A 22,523-nucleotide genomic window follows, 5' to 3' on the forward strand; every position below is an offset into this window, starting at 1 on the left:
CGCAAAATATCCCCACAGTTAATTCTGAGACCAAGATCCCAGCTGCCAAATTTGAGGTAGCAGAGGCAATGGTCAGTGAGGCATAGAGCTACGGATGATGGCACACGCTGAGTCTCAGGGATCTGGAGTGCGTTGTGGGATGTGGTGGGTCGAATCAAGAGAGCAAACCGAACTGTGTACCAATAATAAATCAACCACACTGTTCGCGCGGTTGCGATTACCGATATGTCCCATGGCCACACCCAGTACATCTGCAGGACCAGGGACCAATTGGGAATTTTGCCAATAGAGCACGTGTGGGGCTGAATCAGAGATATCGTGCATCTGGTCTGAGGGATCCAGGGGGCCTTGAATTTGAAATCAGAATGAAAAGCCTTAGGATATGCTACATTCATAACCTGGGCTGGGATTATGGTTTGGTTTGAGTCACAGGATGCGCAACAACTCTGTGGTTGCCTTCGTGCACCCGTGCCACAAGGATGAGAGGACAAGGAAGAGTGGTCCAAGTCCACAGCGCAAGAAGAGGAAGCATTCCCTTCAGCACTATCTCCCAAAAGCGGATGCTACATTTTGGATGGCACCGGCACGGTACGGCACCTAGGACAACAAGGAAGGTCTGCGGGATCATTCCAGCAGGCCCTGATATGTGACATCCATAGATATGCTTCCACTGGTGTTTCTGTAGACAGAGAAGCTCTGGAAAGAACTGATTTCATTGGGACATTCCCGTGGCAATAAAAAGCAGAAGAGCACTCTCAGTTTGCTGTTTTGGAAACACTCCAAAATGACATAGAGAAGAATGCAGAGCTGAGAACTTTTAGAAGCTTCATTTCCACAAGAGGAAGTGTCCTGTGCACTTTCAGAAGTGTGAGATAAGTATAATCAAAATGAAGTTATGCTAATCGAAGTAGAATGGGTTGTTCATCACAACTAATGCAACACCAGCAATTGGAGATATACCAAACAACACACACAGGTACAGGTTATGGCATCAATGCCTAGGAGAAATTGTCCTCACAGAAATCCCATGGAATTGCGTAGAGACAAGAGTCTAAAATTTTCAATTAACAAAGCCCTAGAAGTCTACATTAGATACCTGATATTACCTGACCAGTAGAGATGAAGAAGAACAGTAAAAGAAACAGGAAGTACCATTTTCAGTTCCAAAGATATTGAAGGCGCAAAAGATAAGCTTTCAAACAACTAGTCTGCAAAACGCTATCCAGAACAAGTGTTGAAAATGAAGGTCAGGAAAACACTGAAGAACACCAGTGTCTCAGAATCACAAAAGGCAGAATACCAGAAAAGGGGAAGAGAAAGTCTCAACACGAGCCAAAAATATCAGGAAACTCAATGGTTGTGATAATATCAGGGCTAAAATTCAGTCCTTAGCAGACTAGATAATGCAGAGGGACGCGTGAATGACTGTGAAGACAGGGGAAGAGAAAAACCTCGGTCAGAAGCAGACATAGGAAAGCAAGTGCAAACAAATGAAAACATTGCAGTTGAACCCTGGGTTAAGACAGGGCATGAAAGAATAGAAATCATGAGTCCCAGATGGAAAAGCAAGAGATAAAGAAACAAAAAGTGTCTGAAAATTTATCTGTAGAAAAATCAGACTGAAACTTGCTGAAAGCCAAGAAAGAATCATCTATGCGAATTCAGGAATTACACAGCATCCGAAGGAGGTGGAATCCCAATAGACCTACCAGCAGCTGTATGATTCAAATCAACAAAGTTCACGAATATCCGAGTGATTTAAAATGCACCTGGAGGAAACAACATAGTCACAAGGAAACCTCCAGAGGGCTTTCAGCTGATATCTCGGCAGCAATATTGCAGGACAGGGAGGAGTGCCAGGACACAGACCATATCCTGAATGGCCAAATGCTGCCACCTAGGGTAGCCTATGCCACATGAACACCATTTCAAATAACGGCAGAGCTAGAGAATTCTACAGACCGGCAAATCTTAAAAGAATTCAGCAGTTCAAAAGTTTTTCTAAAAGAAAGGTTGAGAAAACTCCCCTGAATAGAAAAGCAGCAAGATGGAATGGAAAGAAGAAACCATTATTGGAAATGCAAGAAGAGCATGTGTGGCAGAGAAGAAAGAAGAAGAACTTAAGGAGGACATCAAAACCCTAAAGATGGGAGAGGGAAGCAGGAAATCATAGGTGATTGGAAGCACTCTCTTAAGTGAATCAGCTTATTTGACTCTGTTTGAAGCGAAAGGAGAGATGCATGGCCTGACGTGTTTGCAAAACAAGCGAGAAGAAGACCAACAAAGAATCAAACCAACAAACAAGCACCAAAATGGTATGGTTGGCTGACATATACAAAGGGAACCATGATTATTCAAAAGAAAATACTCAAGGTGAGGTCAAGGGTCATTCAGAACGCATCGACCCAGTATCGTGGCTTGCATGTACTCAGCACACTTGTATTCGGAAATCAGAAGCGTGCATTCATATTCGTAAATTTTGATTCATAAGAGCATATCGTGACCTAACACTAATGCCGATTTGGAATCAAATGGTTTCCTAGTCCGTGATGTAGACTTGTATGTCTTCCAACAGGATGAAGGAATGCCATATTCTAGGCTACGTAGAGAAGAAATGTAAGAAGCCTATAACAAAGGCAAGTAGCTCTGCCAAAGTGTACTAAGTGCAAAAGAGACCGACAGCAAAGTGCACATTGGGGTTGGTTTCATTTCTTGGAATTTCAGCCCCCATGAATCCAATGGATCCATGTCCTGAGAGTGTGGGTGTTTCAGCAGAAATCAGGCGACGCATATGTATTCCGGGTGTACGGATATTATAGGAACATAAGTCTCCTTTAGTGGGTCCCTGTGTACTGTGAACTGTTAGAAAGTTTAAAGACGTGTGAAACCATCAACTGAAAAGGGACACACTTCCCTCCATTGGTACGGTGCATAGAGCTCTGAACCAAAGGAAAGAGGGAAGAAGAAAGGCCCATGGGACGCTAGTGGGTAGAATCACATTTACCTTAGGAACCTCTCGTCGGATGCAGCCCCTCCCCCAACACTGACAAGATGCAGCAGCCATTGGGGATGGCAGTTAGCGGTTGGATTCCAGGTGGAATGTTGGTGTTTACCGCGAGGCTTGTTGTGGCTGTTGGATCCTAGGTAACCGGGCAGAGTTCTGTGGGTGGATCAGTGTGATGGAGGGGCTGCCGCCCTCTGTGGAGCTTGGCTTAGGTGTTTGGTCCGGGAAGCTGTGTAAGTTCGAGATACTGCTGCTGCCCAAAGACCTGAGGTCACAGGTCAGTTTCCAGAACCTGAAAGGGCAGACAGTGGAAGATCTGCCTGTCATCAGCTTACTGGTCAGGCTCCGAGGTACTTTCAGACTTGCCCAGTCCTGGTGAAGTCGACTTTAGGGGAGACACGAAGAGAAGCTGGCCGATAAGCTGGCTGCACGGATTGAGGAGAGATGCGAACACATGGATGAGAGATGTTCTGCTACAATGGAGAATACTGGCGTGGAGACAGCTGTAGAGGATACCAGGCTCAAAAGACATTCATGAGACATATTGAAACTCACTGATACAGGCAGAAACATACGGAGTGCCAACGTGGACTTGAGGAAGTTCCTCAATTCTCTTCTCCAATAACGGGTCCAAGGTCCCTGACGTCTGAAGGAGAAGAAATGGCAGAGATGATCAAAACGCTCCTGTTCTTGGAAGAGGTCGTGAGAATCCACACGTCCCAAGGGGCATTCCCAAGCCATTCAGACCAAAATTCAACAAGCCCAGGTAAGCCTTTTCCCAGGTTTGGGCCTAGCTAGTGAGCACTTGCCCTTGCCTCCCCTCCACTCAGGCATCCATTTTGAAGGATCAGTACCTGAGCTGCAATGAAGCCATTACGAGAAGAGCAAGCCCCTCGTAGAATCAGAGTTCCTCCAGCTTCACTCTCTGTGAACAACAGTGAACACCTTAAAGGTCAAATAGTCTCGGCTGAAATAGATAAAATTGAATACTTAGCTCACACCTAGAAACGATGTCCTTCCGCTAGATTCAGCAAATGTTGTGTTTATGTCTTCCCTGGGGTGAAGGGAGTGTGGTAAGTGAGGGGAATCTTTGACTGAACATGAATCTGTATTAGGCTTCAGTTTTTCAAGACAGTGAAGGTAAATAGTACAAGTCAGAAAGTGAACTGAACTGTAAAAGTCGCCAATGACATTAAAGACACAGCTTATGTGGATCGTCTTTCACTTGAGTCAAGCCCCCGGGGGCACTATATCATGGGGGTGCAGACTTGGTTGCGTTAAATGGCTTTAAACTACAGGATCGGATGATTAAGCGTTCTCAACACTGATAGAAAAACACCTGGTTCTCAATAGACTAGCATAACTGCAGCAGGATTCTCCTAGCTAGAATGCCTCTAGGTGCTTTTGGATTCAAACCTAAATGTATATATTTGGTTTGTTTCCTCTTGTATTTTCCTAGAGAGGGATGTTACCCCTTGAAATGCCAACATTGGCCAGTAGGTGTCATTGGGATACAGGGCACCACATGCACAAGTGTATCCAAGGTTGGGGGTTATTCCATGTTTCCAAAAGTTATTTCATGGTTCCTGTTGGTTTCGGAGGCTTCAACCTTAAAGAGCTGACATGACCCCTTGAACACTTTGGACTGCTAGTTTGCATTCTATCTGTCTAGCTTTTCCGTCGAGCTGACACAATGTTACCAAAATTGACAAGTCTGGCTTCTAGGTCGATTGAGTGTGTTTCAAAAAATAACTCCATTTTCGTATAACTCCCAAAACATGTAAATGAGTTCTGTTAAACTTCTTAAAGACTGCAAATGGGATATCAACACAATGTCAAAATAGTTGTCTTCGGACAATCCCTCCCACCACGGCTGTATAGAAACAAAGAGCTAAGCAAATATCACATTTCTGTGAAATGTATCTGGATAGTGTTGATTCATCGATGCCCAGTTGGCAGAGAAGAAGTGCAACCTGCACTCACTCGCTCCCATGTACAGAGCAATGGAAACATCCACTCACCCAGCCCTTAGCATAGGACACTGGCCGAAGAGAGGTCTGTTACTCCCAAAGACAGGATGAGGCCTCAGGACACCTGGAAGCAGGAGAATGCAAAGCAGGGAATGGAAACCAGTGCAGGTTCGGCCCCTGGTGATGGAGCAACAAGGGTGAAACTCTGTTTAACTTGGACGCACACTCTCAAGCGGACAGGAGACATGGGTTTGAAGGTGATGTGCTGAGATTTACAAGAGTGCACAGCAGATGCTTGGCTGAGAGAACTCAAAGAAACCAGCGCAAATTATCCCCACAGTTAATTCTGAGACCAAGATCCCAGCTGCCAAATTTGAGGTAGCAGAGGCAATGGTCAGTGAGGCATAGAGCTACGGATGATGGCACACGCTGAGTCTCAGGGATCTGGAGTGCGTTGTGGGATGTGGTGGGTCGAATCAAGAGAGCAAACCGAACTGTGTACCAATAATAAATCAACCACACTGTTCGCGCGGTTGCGATTACCGATATGTCCCATGGCCACACCCAGTACATCTGCAGGACCAGGGACCAATTGGGAATTTTGCCAATAGAGCACGTGTGGGGCTGAATCAGAGATATCGTGCATCTGGTCTGAGGGATCCAGGGGGCCTTGAATTTGAAATCAGAATGAAAAGCCTTAGGATATGCTACATTCATAACCTGGGCTGGGATTATGGTTTGGTTTGAGTCACAGGATGCGCAACAACTCTGTGGTTGCCTTCGTGCACCCGTGCCACAAGGATGAGAGGACAAGGAAGAGTGGTCCAAGTCCACAGCGCGAGAAGAGGAAGCATTCCCTTCAGCACTATCTCCCAAAAGCGGATGCTACATTTTGGATGGCACCGGCACGGTACGGCACCTAGGACAACAAGGAAGGTCTGCGGGATCATTCCAGCAGGCCCTGATATGTGACATCCATAGATATGCTTCCACTGGTGTTTCTGTAGACAGAGAAGCTCTGGAAAGAACTGATTTCATTGGGACATTCCCGTGGCAATAAAAAGCAGAAGAGCACTCTCAGTTTGCTGTTTTGGAAACACTCCAAAATGACATAGAGAAGAATGCAGAGCTGAGAACTTTTAGAAGCTTCATTTCCACAAGAGGAAGTGTCCTGTGCACTTTCAGAAGTGTGAGATAAGTATAATCAAAATGAAGTTATGCTAATCGAAGTAGAATGGGTTGTTCATCACAACTAATGCAACACCAGCAATTGGAGATATACCAAACAACACACACAGGTACAGGTTATGGCATCAATGCCTAGGAGAAATTGTCCTCACAGAAATCCCATGGAATTGCGTAGAGACAAGAGTCTAAAATTTTCAATTAACAAAGCCCTAGAAGTCTACATTAGATACCTGATATTACCTGACCAGTAGAGATGAAGAAGAACAGTAAAAGAAACAGGAAGTACCATTTTCAGTTCCAAAGATATTGAAGGCGCAAAAGATAAGCTTTCAAACAACTAGTCTGCAAAACGCTATCCAGAACAAGTGTTGAAAATGAAGGTCAGGAAAACACTGAAGAACACCAGTGTCTCAGAATCACAAAAGGCAGAATACCAGAAAAGGGGAAGAGAAAGTCTCAACACGAGCCAAAAATATCAGGAAACTCAATGGTTGTGATAATATCAGGGCTAAAATTCAGTCCTTAGCAGACTAGATAATGCAGAGGGACGCGTGAATGACTGTGAAGACAGGGGAAGAGAAAAACCTCGGTCAGAAGCAGACATAGGAAAGCAAGTGCAAACAAATGAAAACATTGCAGTTGAACCCTGGGTTAAGACAGGGCATGAAAGAATAGAAATCATGAGTCCCAGATGGAAAAGCAAGAGATAAAGAAACAAAAAATGTCTGAAAATTTATCTGTAGAAAAATCAGACTGAAACTTGCTGAAAGCCAAGAAAGAATCATCTATGCGAATTCAGGAATTACACAGCATCCGAAGGAGGTGGAATCCCAATAGACCTACCAGCAGCTGTATGATTCAAATCAACAAAGTTCACGAATATCCGAGTGATTTAAAATGCACCTGGAGGAAACAACATAGTCACAAGGAAACCTCCAGAGGGCTTTCAGCTGATATCTCGGCAGCAATATTGCAGGACAGGGAGGAGTGCCAGGACACAGACCATATCCTGAATGGCCAAATGCTGCCACCTAGGGTAGCCTATGCCACATGAACACCATTTCAAATAACGGCAGAGCTAGAGAATTCTACAGACCGGCAAATCTTAAAAGAATTCAGCAGTTCAAAAGTTTTTCTAAAAGAAAGGTTGAGAAAACTCCCCTGAATAGAAAAGCAGCAAGATGGAATGGAAAGAAGAAACCATTATTGGAAATGCAAGAAGAGCATGTGTGGCAGAGAAGAAAGAAGAAGAACTTAAGGAGGACATCAAAACCCTAAAGATGGGAGAGGGAAGCAGGAAATCATAGGTGATTGGAAGCACTCTCTTAAGTGAATCAGCTTATTTGACTCTGTTTGAAGCGAAAGGAGAGATGCATGGCCTGACGTGTTTGCAAAACAAGCGAGAAGAAGACCAACAAAGAATCAAACCAACAAACAAGCACCAAAATGGTATGGTTGGCTGACATATACAAAGGGAACCATGATTATTCAAAAGAAAATACTCAAGGTGAGGTCAAGGGTCATTCAGAACGCATCGACCCAGTATCGTGGCTTGCATGTACTCAGCACACTTGTATTCGGAAATCAGAAGCGTGCATTCATATTCGTAAATTTTGATTCATAAGAGCATATCGTGACCTAACACTAATGCCGATTTGGAATCAAATGGTTTCCTAGTCCGTGATGTAGACTTGTATGTCTTCCAACAGGATGAAGGAATGCCATATTCTAGGCTACGTAGAGAAGAAATGTAAGAAGCCTATAACAAAGGCAAGTAGCTCTGCCAAAGTGTACTAAGTGCAAAAGAGACCGACAGCAAAGTGCACATTGGGGTTGGTTTCATTTCTTGGAATTTCAGCCCCCATGAATCCAATGGATCCATGTCCTGAGAGTGTGGGTGTTTCAGCAGAAATCAGGCGACGCATATGTATTCCGGGTGTACGGATATTATAGGAACATAAGTCTCCTTTAGTGGGTCCCTGTGTACTGTGAACTGTTAGAAAGTTTAAAGACGTGTGAAACCATCAACTGAAAAGGGACACACTTCCCTCCATTGGTACGGTGCATAGAGCTCTGAACCAAAGGAAAGAGGGAAGAAGAAAGGCCCATGGGACGCTAGTGGGTAGAATCACATTTACCTTAGGAACCTCTCGTCGGATGCAGCCCCTCCCCCAACACTGACAAGATGCAGCAGCCATTGGGGATGGCAGTTAGCGGTTGGATTCCAGGTGGAATGTTGGTGTTTACCGCGAGGCTTGTTGTGGCTGTTGGATCCTAGGTAACCGGGCAGAGTTCTGTGGGTGGATCAGTGTGATGGAGGGGCTGCCGCCCTCTGTGGAGCTTGGCTTAGGTGTTTGGTCCGGGAAGCTGTGTAAGTTCGAGATACTGCTGCTGCCCAAAGACCTGAGGTCACAGGTCAGTTTCCAGAACCTGAAAGGGCAGACAGTGGAAGATCTGCCTGTCATCAGCTTACTGGTCAGGCTCCGAGGTACTTTCAGACTTGCCCAGTCCTGGTGAAGTCGACTTTAGGGGAGACACGAAGAGAAGCTGGCCGATAAGCTGGCTGCACGGATTGAGGAGAGATGCGAACACATGGATGAGAGATGTTCTGCTACAATGGAGAATACTGGCGTGGAGACAGCTGTAGAGGATACCAGGCTCAAAAGACATTCATGAGACATATTGAAACTCACTGATACAGGCAGAAACATACGGAGTGCCAACGTGGACTTGAGGAAGTTCCTCAATTCTCTTCTCCAATAACGGGTCCAAGGTCCCTGACGTCTGAAGGAGAAGAAATGGCAGAGATGATCAAAACGCTCCTGTTCTTGGAAGAGGTCGTGAGAATCCACACGTCCCAAGGGGCATTCCCAAGCCATTCAGACCAAAATTCAACAAGCCCAGGTAAGCCTTTTCCCAGGTTTGGGCCTAGCTAGTGAGCACTTGCCCTTGCCTCCCCTCCACTCAGGCATCCATTTTGAAGGATCAGTACCTGAGCTGCAATGAAGCCATTACGAGAAGAGCAAGCCCCTCGTAGAATCAGAGTTCCTCCAGCTTCACTCTCTGTGAACAACAGTGAACACCTTAAAGGTCAAATAGTCTCGGCTGAAATAGATAAAATTGAATACTTAGCTCACACCTAGAAATGATGTCCTTCCGCTAGATTCAGCAAATGTTGTGTTTATGTCTTCCCTGGGGTGAAGGGAGTGTGGTAAGTGAGGGGAATCTTTGACTGAACATGAATCTGTATTAGGCTTCAGTTTTTCAAGACAGTGAAGGTAAATAGTACAAGTCAGAAAGTGAACTGAACTGTAAAAGTCGCCAATGACATTAAAGACACAGCTTATGTGGATCGTCTTTCACTTGAGTCAAGCCCCCGGGGGCACTATATCATGGGGGTGCAGACTTGGTTGCGTTAAATGGCTTTAAACTACAGGATCGGATGATTAAGCGTTCTCAACACTGATAGAAAAACACCTGGTTCTCAATAGACTAGCATAACTGCAGCAGGATTCTCCTAGCTAGAATGCCTCTAGGTGCTTTTGGATTCAAACCTAAATGTATATATTTGGTTTGTTTCCTCTTGTATTTTCCTAGAGAGGGATGTTACCCCTTGAAATGCCAACATTGGCCAGTAGGTGTCATTGGGATACAGGGCACCACATGCACAAGTGTATCCAAGGTTGGGGGTTATTCCATGTTTCCAAAAGTTATTTCATGGTTCCTGTTGGTTTCGGAGGCTTCAACCTTAAAGAGCTGACATGACCCCTTGAACACTTTGGACTGCTAGTTTGCATTCTATCTGTCTAGCTTTTCCGTCGAGCTGACACAATGTTACCAAAATTGACAAGTCTGGCTTCTAGGTCGATTGAGTGTGTTTCAAAAAATAACTCCATTTTCGTATAACTCCCAAAACATGTAAATGAGTTCTGTTAAACTTCTTAAAGACTGCAAATGGGATATCAACACAATGTCAAAATAGTTGTCTTCGGACAATCCCTCCCACCACGGCTGTATAGAAACAAAGAGCTAAGCAAATATCACATTTCTGTGAAATGTATCTGGATAGTGTTGATTCATCGATGCCCAGTTGGCAGAGAAGAAGTGCAACCTGCACTCACTCGCTCCCATGTACAGAGCAATGGAAACATCCACTCACCCAGCCCTTAGCATAGGACACTGGCCGAAGAGAGGTCTGTTACTCCCAAAGACAGGATGAGGCCTCAGGACACCTGGAAGCAGGAGAATGCAAAGCAGGGAATGGAAACCAGTGCAGGTTCGGCCCCTGGTGATGGAGCAACAAGGGTGAAACTCTGTTTAACTTGGACGCACACTCTCAAGCGGACAGGAGACATGGGTTTGAAGGTGATGTGCTGAGATTTACAAGAGTGCACAGCAGATGCTTGGCTGAGAGAACTCAAAGAAACCAGCGCAAATTATCCCCACAGTTAATTCTGAGACCAAGATCCCAGCTGCCAAATTTGAGGTAGCAGAGGCAATGGTCAGTGAGGCATAGAGCTACGGATGATGGCACACGCTGAGTCTCAGGGATCTGGAGTGCGTTGTGGGATGTGGTGGGTCGAATCAAGAGAGCAAACCGAACTGTGTACCAATAATAAATCAACCACACTGTTCGCGCGGTTGCGATTACCGATATGTCCCATGGCCACACCCAGTACATCTGCAGGACCAGGGACCAATTGGGAATTTTGCCAATAGAGCACGTGTGGGGCTGAATCAGAGATATCGTGCATCTGGTCTGAGGGATCCAGGGGGCCTTGAATTTGAAATCAGAATGAAAAGCCTTAGGATATGCTACATTCATAACCTGGGCTGGGATTATGGTTTGGTTTGAGTCACAGGATGCGCAACAACTCTGTGGTTGCCTTCGTGCACCCGTGCCACAAGGATGAGAGGACAAGGAAGAGTGGTCCAAGTCCACAGCGCGAGAAGAGGAAGCATTCCCTTCAGCACTATCTCCCAAAAGCGGATGCTACATTTTGGATGGCACCGGCACGGTACGGCACCTAGGACAACAAGGAAGGTCTGCGGGATCATTCCAGCAGGCCCTGATATGTGACATCCATAGATATGCTTCCACTGGTGTTTCTGTAGACAGAGAAGCTCTGGAAAGAACTGATTTCATTGGGACATTCCCGTGGCAATAAAAAGCAGAAGAGCACTCTCAGTTTGCTGTTTTGGAAACACTCCAAAATGACATAGAGAAGAATGCAGAGCTGAGAACTTTTAGAAGCTTCATTTCCACAAGAGGAAGTGTCCTGTGCACTTTCAGAAGTGTGAGATAAGTATAATCAAAATGAAGTTATGCTAATCGAAGTAGAATGGGTTGTTCATCACAACTAATGCAACACCAGCAATTGGAGATATACCAAACAACACACACAGGTACAGGTTATGGCATCAATGCCTAGGAGAAATTGTCCTCACAGAAATCCCATGGAATTGCGTAGAGACAAGAGTCTAAAATTTTCAATTAACAAAGCCCTAGAAGTCTACATTAGATACCTGATATTACCTGACCAGTAGAGATGAAGAAGAACAGTAAAAGAAACAGGAAGTACCATTTTCAGTTCCAAAGATATTGAAGGCGCAAAAGATAAGCTTTCAAACAACTAGTCTGCAAAACGCTATCCAGAACAAGTGTTGAAAATGAAGGTCAGGAAAACACTGAAGAACACCAGTGTCTCAGAATCACAAAAGGCAGAATACCAGAAAAGGGGAAGAGAAAGTCTCAACACGAGCCAAAAATATCAGGAAACTCAATGGTTGTGATAATATCAGGGCTAAAATTCAGTCCTTAGCAGACTAGATAATGCAGAGGGACGCGTGAATGACTGTGAAGACAGGGGAAGAGAAAAACCTCGGTCAGAAGCAGACATAGGAAAGCAAGTGCAAACAAATGAAAACATTGCAGTTGAACCCTGGGTTAAGACAGGGCATGAAAGAATAGAAATCATGAGTCCCAGATGGAAAAGCAAGAGATAAAGAAACAAAAAATGTCTGAAAATTTATCTGTAGAAAAATCAGACTGAAACTTGCTGAAAGCCAAGAAAGAATCATCTATGCGAATTCAGGAATTACACAGCATCCGAAGGAGGTGGAATCCCAATAGACCTACCAGCAGCTGTATGATTCAAATCAACAAAGTTCACGAATATCCGAGTGATTTAAAATGCACCTGGAGGAAACAACATAGTCACAAGGAAACCTCCAGAGGGCTTTCAGCTGATATCTCGGCAGCAATATTGCAGGACAGGGAGGAGTGCCAGGACACAGACCATATCCTGAATGGCCAAATGCTGCCACCTAGGGTAGCCTATGCCACATGAACACCATTTCAAATAACGGCAGAGCTAGAGAATTCTACAGACCGGCAAATCTTAAAAGAATTCAGCAGTTCAAAAGTTTTTCTAAAAGAAAGGTTGAGAAAACTCCCCTGAATAGAAAAGCAGCAAGATGGAATGGAAAGAAGAAACCATTATTGGAAATGCAAGAAGAGCATGTGTGGCAGAGAAGAAAGAAGAAGAACTTAAGGAGGACATCAAAACCCTAAAGATGGGAGAGGGAAGCAGGAAATCATAGGTGATTGGAAGCACTCTCTTAAGTGAATCAGCTTATTTGACTCTGTTTGAAGCGAAAGGAGAGATGCATGGCCTGACGTGTTTGCAAAACAAGCGAGAAGAAGACCAACAAAGAATCAAACCAACAAACAAGCACCAAAATGGTATGGTTGGCTGACATATACAAAGGGAACCATGATTATTCAAAAGAAAATACTCAAGGTGAGGTCAAGGGTCATTCAGAACGCATCGACCCAGTATCGTGGCTTGCATGTACTCAGCACACTTGTATTCGGAAATCAGAAGCGTGCATTCATATTCGTAAATTTTGATTCATAAGAGCATATCGTGACCTAACACTAATGCCGATTTGGAATCAAATGGTTTCCTAGTCCGTGATGTAGACTTGTATGTCTTCCAACAGGATGAAGGAATGCCATATTCTAGGCTACGTAGAGAAGAAATGTAAGAAGCCTATAACAAAGGCAAGTAGCTCTGCCAAAGTGTACTAAGTGCAAAAGAGACCGACAGCAAAGTGCACATTGGGGTTGGTTTCATTTCTTGGAATTTCAGCCCCCATGAATCCAATGGATCCATGTCCTGAGAGTGTGGGTGTTTCAGCAGAAATCAGGCGACGCATATGTATTCCGGGTGTACGGATATTATAGGAACATAAGTCTCCTTTAGTGGGTCCCTGTGTACTGTGAACTGTTAGAAAGTTTAAAGACGTGTGAAACCATCAACTGAAAAGGGACACACTTCCCTCCATTGGTACGGTGCATAGAGCTCTGAACCAAAGGAAAGAGGGAAGAAGAAAGGCCCATGGGACGCTAGTGGGTAGAATCACATTTACCTTAGGAACCTCTCGTCGGATGCAGCCCCTCCCCCAACACTGACAAGATGCAGCAGCCATTGGGGATGGCAGTTAGCGGTTGGATTCCAGGTGGAATGTTGGTGTTTACCGCGAGGCTTGTTGTGGCTGTTGGATCCTAGGTAACCGGGCAGAGTTCTGTGGGTGGATCAGTGTGATGGAGGGGCTGCCGCCCTCTGTGGAGCTTGGCTTAGGTGTTTGGTCCGGGAAGCTGTGTAAGTTCGAGATACTGCTGCTGCCCAAAGACCTGAGGTCACAGGTCAGTTTCCAGAACCTGAAAGGGCAGACAGTGGAAGATCTGCCTGTCATCAGCTTACTGGTCAGGCTCCGAGGTACTTTCAGACTTGCCCAGTCCTGGTGAAGTCGACTTTAGGGGAGACACGAAGAGAAGCTGGCCGATAAGCTGGCTGCACGGATTGAGGAGAGATGCGAACACATGGATGAGAGATGTTCTGCTACAATGGAGAATACTGGCGTGGAGACAGCTGTAGAGGATACCAGGCTCAAAAGACATTCATGAGACATATTGAAACTCACTGATACAGGCAGAAACATACGGAGTGCCAACGTGGACTTGAGGAAGTTCCTCAATTCTCTTCTCCAATAACGGGTCCAAGGTCCCTGACGTCTGAAGGAGAAGAAATGGCAGAGATGATCAAAACGCTCCTGTTCTTGGAAGAGGTCGTGAGAATCCACACGTCCCAAGGGGCATTCCCAAGCCATTCAGACCAAAATTCAACAAGCCCAGGTAAGCCTTTTCCCAGGTTTGGGCCTAGCTAGTGAGCACTTGCCCTTGCCTCCCCTCCACTCAGGCATCCATTTTGAAGGATCAGTACCTGAGCTGCAATGAAGCCATTACGAGAAGAGCAAGCCCCTCGTAGAATCAGAGTTCCTCCAGCTTCACTCTCTGTGAACAACAGTGAACACCTTAAAGGTCAAATAGTCTCGGCTGAAATAGATAAAATTGAATACTTAGCTCACACCTAGAAATGATGTCCTTCCGCTAGATTCAGCAAATGTTGTGTTTATGTCTTCCCTGGGGTGAAGGGAGTGTGGTAAGTGAGGGGAATCTTTGACTGAACATGAATCTGTATTAGGTTTCAGTTTTTCAAGACAGTGAAGGTAAATAGTACAAGTCAGAAAGTGAACTGAACTGTAAAAGTCGCCAATGACATTAAAGACACAGCTTATGTGGATCGTCTTTCACTTGAGTCAAGCCCCCGGGGGCACTATATCATGGGGGTGCAGACTTGGTTGCGTTAAATGGCTTTAAACTACAGGATCGGATGATTAAGCGTTCTCAACACTGATAGAAAAACACCTGGTTCTCAATAGACTAGCATAACTGCAGCAGGATTCTCCTAGCTAGAATGCCTCTAGGTGCTTTTGGATTCAAACCTAAATGTATATATTTGGTTTGTTTCCTCTTGTATTTTCCTAGAGAGGGATGTTACCCCTTGAAATGCCAACATTGGCCAGTAGGTGTCATTGGGATACAGGGCACCACATGCACAAGTGTATCCAAGGTTGGGGGTTATTCCATGTTTCCAAAAGTTATTTCATGGTTCCTGTTGGTTTCGGAGGCTTCAACCTTAAAGAGCTGACATGACCCCTTGAACACTTTGGACTGCTAGTTTGCATTCTATCTGTCTAGCTTTTCCGTCAAGCTGACACAATGTTACCAAAATTGACAAGTCTGGCTTCTAGGTCGATTGAGTGTGTTTCAAAAAATAACTCCATTTTCGTATAACTCCCAAAACATGTAAATGAGTTCTGTTAAACTTCTTAAAGACTGCAAATGGGATATCAACACAATGTCAAAATAGTTGTCTTCGGACAATCCCTCCCACCACGGCTGTATAGAAACAAAGAGCTAAGCAAATATCACATTTCTGTGAAATGTATCTGGATAGTGTTGATTCATCGATGCCCAGTTGGCAGAGAAGAAGTGCAACCTGCACTCACTCGCTCCCATGTACAGAGCAATGGAAACATCCACTCACCCAGCCCTTAGCATAGGACACTGGCCGAAGAGAGGTCTGTTACTCCCAAAGACAGGATGAGGCCTCAGGACACCTGGAAGCAGGAGAATGCAAAGCAGGGAATGGAAACCAGTGCAGGTTCGGCCCCTGGTGATGGAGCAACAAGGGTGAAACTCTGTTTAACTTGGACGCACACTCTCAAGCGGACAGGAGACATGGGTTTGAAGGTGATGTGCTGAGATTTACAAGAGTGCACAGCAGATGCTTGGCTGAGAGAACTCAAAGAAACCAGCGCAAATTATCCCCACAGTTAATTCTGAGACCAAGATCCCAGCTGCCAAATTTGAGGTAGCAGAGGCAATGGTCAGTGAGGCATAGAGCTACGGATGATGGCACACGCTGAGTCTCAGGGATCTGGAGTGCGTTGTGGGATGTGGTGGGTCGAATCAAGAGAGCAAACCGAACTGTGTACCAATAATAAATCAACCACACTGTTCGCGCGGTTGCGATTACCGATATGTCCCATGGCCACACCCAGTACATCTGCAGGACCAGGGACCAATTGGGAATTTTGCCAATAGAGCACGTGTGGGGCTGAATCAGAGATATCGTGCATCTGGTCTGAGGGATCCAGGGGGCCTTGAATTTGAAATCAGAATGAAAAGCCTTAGGATATGCTACATTCATAACCTGGGCTGGGATTATGGTTTGGTTTGAGTCACAGGATGCGCAACAACTCTGTGGTTGCCTTCGTGCACCCGTGCCACAAGGATGAGAGGACAAGGAAGAGTGGTCCAAGTCCACAGCGCGAGAAGAGGAAGCATTCCCTTCAGCACTATCTCCCAAAAGCGGATGCTACATTTTGGATGGCACCGGCACGGTACGGCACCTAGGACAACAAGGAAGGTCTGCGGGATCATTCCAGCAGGCCCTGATATGTGACATCCATAGATATGCTTCCACTGCTGTTTCTGTAGACAGAGAAGCTCTGGAAAGAACTGATTTCATTGGGACATTCCCGTGGCAATAAAAAGCAGAAGAGCACTCTCAGTTTGCTGTTTTGGAAACACTCCAAAATGACATAGAGAAGAATGCAGAGCTGAGAACTTTTAGAAGCTTCATTTCCACAAGAGGAAGTGTCCTGTGCACTTTCAGAAGTGTGAGATAAGTATAATCAAAATGAAGTTATGCTAATCGAAGTAGAATGGGTTGTTCATCACAACTAATGCAACACCAGCAATTGGAGATATACCAAACAACACACACAGGTACAGGTTATGGCATCAATGCCTAGGAGAAATTGTCCTCACAGAAATCCCATGGAATTGCGTAGAGACAAGAGTCTAAAATTTTCAATTAACAAAGCCCTAGAAGTCTACATTAGATACCTGATATTACCTGACCAGTAGAGATGAAGAAGAACAGTAAAAGAAACAGGAAGTACCATTTTCAGTTCCAAAGATATTGAAGGCGCAAAAGATAAGCTTTCAAACAACTAGTCTGCAAAACGCTATCCAGAACAAGTGTTGAAAATGAAGGTCAGGAAAACACTGAAGAACACCAGTGTCTCAGAATCACAAAAGGCAGAATACCAGAAAAGGGGAAGAGAAAGTCTCAACACGAGCCAAAAATATCAGGAAACTCAATGGTTGTGATAATATCAGGGCTAAAATTCAGTCCTTAGCAGACTAGATAATGCAGAGGGACGCGTGAATGACTGTGAAGACAGGGGAAGAGAAAAACCTCGGTCAGAAGCAGACATAGGAAAGCAAGTGCAAACAAATGAAAACATTGCAGTTGAACCCTGGGTTAAGACAGGGCATGAAAGAATAGAAATCATGAGTCCCAGATGGAAAAGCAAGAGATAAAGAAACAAAAAATGTCTGAAAATTTATCTGTAGAAAAATCAGACTGAAACTTGCTGAAAGCCAAGAAAGAATCATCTATGCGAATTCAGGAATTACACAGCATCCGAAGGAGGTGGAATCCCAATAGACCTACCAGCAGCTGTATGATTCAAATCAACAAAGTTCACGAATATCCGAGTGATTTAAAATGCACCTGGAGGAAACAACATAGTCACAAGGAAACCTCCAGAGGGCTTTCAGCTGATATCTCGGCAGCAATATTGCAGGACAGGGAGGAGTGCCAGGACACAGACCATATCCTGAATGGCCAAATGCTGCCACCTAGGGTAGCCTATGCCACATGAACACCATTTCAAATAACGGCAGAGCTAGAGAATTCTACAGACCGGCAAATCTTAAAAGAATTCAGCAGTTCAAAAGTTTTTCTAAAAGAAAGGTTGAGAAAACTCCCCTGAATAGAAAAGCAGCAAGATGGAATGGAAAGAAGAAACCATTATTGGAAATGCAAGAAGAGCATGTGTGGCAGAGAAGAAAGAAGAAGAACTTAAGGAGGACATCAAAACCCTAAAGATGGGAGAGGGAAGCAGGAAATCATAGGTGATTGGAAGCACTCTCTTAAGTGAATCAGCTTATTTGACTCTGTTTGAAGCGAAAGGAGAGATGCATGGCCTGACGTGTTTGCAAAACAAGCGAGAAGAAGACCAACAAAGAATCAAACCAACAAACAAGCACCAAAATGGTATGGTTGGCTGACATATACAAAGGGAACCATGATTATTCAAAAGAAAATACTCAAGGTGAGGTCAAGGGTCATTCAGAACGCATCGACCCAGTATCGTGGCTTGCATGTACTCAGCACACTTGTATTCGGAAATCAGAAGCGTGCATTCATATTCGTAAATTTTGATTCATAAGAGCATATCGTGACCTAACACTAATGCCGATTTGGAATCAAATGGTTTCCTAGTCCGTGATGTAGACTTGTATGTCTTCCAACAGGATGAAGGAATGCCATATTCTAGGCTACGTAGAGAAGAAATGTAAGAAGCCTATAACAAAGGCAAGTAGCTCTGCCAAAGTGTACTAAGTGCAAAAGAGACCGACAGCAAAGTGCACATTGGGGTTGGTTTCATTTCTTGGAATTTCAGCCCCCATGAATCCAATGGATCCATGTCCTGAGAGTGTGGGTGTTTCAGCAGAAATCAGGCGACGCATATGTATTCCGGGTGTACGGATATTATAGGAACATAAGTCTCCTTTAGTGGGTCCCTGTGTACTGTGAACTGTTAGAAAGTTTAAAGACGTGTGAAACCATCAACTGAAAAGGGACACACTTCCCTCCATTGGTACGGTGCATAGAGCTCTGAACAAAAGGAAAGAGGGAAGAAGAAAGGCCCATGGGACGCTAGTGGGTAGAATCACATTTACCTTAGGAACCTCTCGTCGGATGCAGCCCCTCCCCCAACACTGACAAGATGCAGCAGCCATTGGGGATGGCAGTTAGCGGTTGGATTCCAGGTGGAATGTTGGTGTTTACCGCGAGGCTTGTTGTGGCTGTTGGATCCTAGGTAACCGGGCAGAGTTCTGTGGGTGGATCAGTGTGATGGAGGGGCTGCCGCCCTCTGTGGAGCTTGGCTTAGGTGTTTGGTCCGGGAAGCTGTGTAAGTTCGAGATACTGCTGCTGCCCAAAGACCTGAGGTCACAGGTCAGTTTCCAGAACCTGAAAGGGCAGACAGTGGAAGATCTGCCTGTCATCAGCTTACTGGTCAGGCTCCGAGGTACTTTCAGACTTGCCCAGTCCTGGTGAAGTCGACTTTAGGGGAGACACGAAGAGAAGCTGGCCGATAAGCTGGCTGCACGGATTGAGGAGAGATGCGAACACATGGATGAGAGATGTTCTGCTACAATGGAGAATACTGGCGTGGAGACAGCTGTAGAGGATACCAGGCTCAAAAGACATTCATGAGACATATTGAAACTCACTGATACAGGCAGAAACATACGGAGTGCCAACGTGGACTTGAGGAAGTTCCTCAATTCTCTTCTCCAATAACGGGTCCAAGGTCCCTGACGTCTGAAGGAGAAGAAATGGCAGAGATGATCAAAACGCTCCTGTTCTTGGAAGAGGTCGTGAGAATCCACACGTCCCAAGGGGCATTCCCAAGCCATTCAGACCAAAATTCAACAAGCCCAGGTAAGCCTTTTCCCAGGTTTGGACCTAGCTAGTGAGCACTTGCCCTTGCCTCCCCTCCACTCAGGCATCCATTTTGAAGGATCAGTACCTGAGCTGCAATGAAGCCATTACGAGAAGAGCAAGCCCCTCGTAGAATCAGAGTTCCTCCAGCTTCACTCTCTGTGAACAACAGTGAACACCTTAAAGGTCAAATAGTCTCGGCTGAAATAGATAAAATTGAATACTTAGCTCACACCTAGAAATGATGTCCTTCCGCTAGATTCAGCAAATGTTGTGTTTATGTCTTCCCTGGGGTGAAGGGAGTGTGGTAAGTGAGGGGAATCTTTGACTGAACATGAATCTGTATTAGGCTTCAGTTTTTCAAGACAGTGAAGGTAAATAGTACAAGTCAGAAAGTGAACTGAACTGTAAAAGTCGCCAATGACATTAAAGACACAGCTTATGTGGATCGTCTTTCACTTGAGTCAAGCCCCCGGGGGCACTATATCATGGGGGTGCAGACTTGGTTGCGTTAAATGGCTTTAAACTACAGGATCGGATGATTAAGCGTTCTCAACACTGATAGAAAAACACCTGGTTCTCAATAGACTAGCATAACTGCAGCAGGATTCTCCTAGCTAGAATGCCTCTAGGTGCTTTTGGATTCAAACCTAAATGTATATATTTGGTTTGTTTCCTCTTGTATTTTCCTAGAGAGGGATGTTACCCCTTGAAATGCCAACATTGGCCAGTAGGTGTCATTGGGATACAGGGCACCACATGCACAAGTGTATCCAAGGTTGGGGGTTATTCCATGTTTCCAAAAGTTATTTCATGGTTCCTGTTGGTTTCGGAGGCTTCAACCTTAAAGAGCTGACATGACCCCTTGAACACTTTGGACTGCTAGTTTGCATTCTATCTGTCTAGCTTTTCCGTCGAGCTGACACAATGTTACCAAAATTGACAAGTCTGGCTTCTAGGTCGATTGAGTGTGTTTCAAAAAATAACTCCATTTTCGTATAACTCCCAAAACATGTAAATGAGTTCTGTTAAACTTCTTAAAGACTGCAAATGGGATATCAACACAATGTCAAAATAGTTGTCTTCGGACAATCCCTCCCACCACGGCTGTATAGAAACAAAGAGCTAAGCAAATATCACATTTCTGTGAAATGTATCTGGATAGTGTTGATTCATCGATGCCCAGTTGGCAGAGAAGAAGTGCAACCTGCACTCACTCGCTCCCATGTACAGAGCAATGGAAACATCCACTCACCCAGCCCTTAGCATAGGACACTGGCCGAAGAGAGGTCTGTTACTCCCAAAGACAGGATGAGGCCTCAGGACACCTGGAAGCAGGAGAATGCAAAGCAGGGAATGGAAACCAGTGCAGGTTCGGACCCCTGGTGATGGAGCAACGAGGGTGAAACTCTGTTTAACTTGGACGCACACTCTCAAGCGGACAGGAGACATGGGTTTGAAGGTGATGTGCTGAGATTTACAAGAGTGCACAGCAGATGCTTGGCTGAGAGAACTCAAAGAAACCAGCGCAAAATATCCCCACAGTTAATTCTGAGACCAAGATCCCAGCTGCCAAATTTGAGGTAGCAGAGGCAATGGTCAGTGAGGCATAGAGCTACGGATGATGGCACACGCTGAGTCTCAGGGATCTGGAGTGCGTTGTGGGATGTGGTGGGTCGAATCAAGAGAGCAAACCGAACTGTGTACCAATAATAAATCAACCACACTGTTCGCGCGGTTGCGATTACCGATATGTCCCATGGCCACACCCAGTACATCTGCAGGACCAGGGACCAATTGGGAATTTTGCCAATAGAGCACGTGTGGGGCTGAATCAGAGATATCGTGCATCTGGTCTGAGGGATCCAGGGGGCCTTGAATTTGAAATCAGAATGAAAAGCCTTAGGATATGCTACATTCATAACCTGGGCTGGGATTATGGTTTGGTTTGAGTCACAGGATGCGCAACAACTCTGTGGTTGCCTTCGTGCACCCGTGCCACAAGGATGAGAGGACAAGGAAGAGTGGTCCAAGTCCACAGCGCAAGAAGAGGAAGCATTCCCTTCAGCACTATCTCCCAAAAGCGGATGCTACATTTTGGATGGCACCGGCACGGTACGGCACCTAGGACAACAAGGAAGGTCTGCGGGATCATTCCAGCAGGCCCTGATATGTGACATCCATAGATATGCTTCCACTGCTGTTTCTGTAGACAGAGAAGCTCTGGAAAGAACTCATTTCATTGGGACATTCCCGTGGCAATAAAAAGCAGAAGAGCACTCTCAGTTTGCTGTTTTGGAAACACTCCAAAATGACATAGAGAAGAATGCAGAGCTGAGAACTTTTAGAAGCTTCATTTCCACAAGAGGAAGTGTCCTGTGCACTTTCAGAAGTGTGAGATAAGTATAATCAAAATGAAGTTATGCTAATCGAAGTAGAATGGGTTGTTCATCACAACTAATGCAACACCAGCAATTGGAGATATACCAAACAACACACACAGGTACAGGTTATGGCATCAATGCCTAGGAGAAATTGTCCTCACAGAAATCCCATGGAATTGCGTAGAGACAAGAGTCTAAAATTTTCAATTAACAAAGCCCTAGAAGTCTACATTAGATACCTGATATTACCTGACCAGTAGAGATGAAGAAGAACAGTAAAAGAAACAGGAAGTACCATTTTCAGTTCCAAAGATATTGAAGGCGCAAAAGATAAGCTTTCAAACAACTAGTCTGCAAAACGCTATCCAGAACAAGTGTTGAAAATGAAGGTCAGGAAAACACTGAAGAACACCAGTGTCTCAGAATCACAAAAGGCAGAATACCAGAAAAGGGGAAGAGAAAGTCTCAACACGAGCCAAAA

The 22,523-nt window shown here is 45.1% G+C and overlaps 3 long non-coding RNA genes across 6 annotated transcripts; all 3 read right to left on the minus strand.

Annotated features, from left to right (window-relative positions):
* Positions 1-3,292: 3,292 nt before the first annotated feature.
* Positions 3,293-8,432, minus strand: LOC140692685 (uncharacterized). 3 transcript variants are annotated; one of them, XR_012068274.1, is made up of 3 exons: positions 3,859-4,121; positions 3,560-3,650; positions 3,293-3,477 (listed from the first exon to the last, which is right to left on the minus strand). It is a non-coding gene; the product is annotated as an uncharacterized lncRNA (long non-coding RNA). The 3 variants fall into 3 exon arrangements; XR_012068275.1 differs by having other exon boundaries at positions 3,299-3,429; XR_012068273.1 differs by adding an exon at positions 8,301-8,432 and having other exon boundaries at positions 3,475-3,650; positions 3,859-3,971.
* A 149-nt stretch (positions 8,433-8,581) lies between these two features.
* LOC140692686 (uncharacterized) lies at positions 8,582-9,319 on the minus strand. 2 transcript variants are annotated; one of them, XR_012068277.1, is made up of 3 exons: positions 9,155-9,319; positions 8,856-8,946; positions 8,582-8,725 (listed from the first exon to the last, which is right to left on the minus strand). It is a non-coding gene; the product is annotated as an uncharacterized lncRNA (long non-coding RNA). The 2 variants fall into 2 exon arrangements; XR_012068276.1 differs by having other exon boundaries at positions 8,615-8,773.
* Positions 9,320-13,866: 4,547 nt separating this feature from the next.
* Positions 13,867-19,024, minus strand: LOC140692677 (uncharacterized). Its single transcript, XR_012068261.1, has 4 exons — positions 18,893-19,024; positions 14,451-14,563; positions 14,152-14,242; positions 13,867-14,069 (listed from the first exon to the last, which is right to left on the minus strand). It is a non-coding gene; the product is annotated as an uncharacterized lncRNA (long non-coding RNA).
* Between the last annotated feature and the right edge of the window lie 3,499 nt (positions 19,025-22,523).

This window comes from Vicugna pacos, unplaced genomic scaffold (genome assembly GCF_048564905.1).
Source record: "Vicugna pacos unplaced genomic scaffold, VicPac4 scaffold_14, whole genome shotgun sequence".
Classification (NCBI taxonomy): domain Eukaryota; kingdom Metazoa; phylum Chordata; class Mammalia; order Artiodactyla; family Camelidae; genus Vicugna; species Vicugna pacos.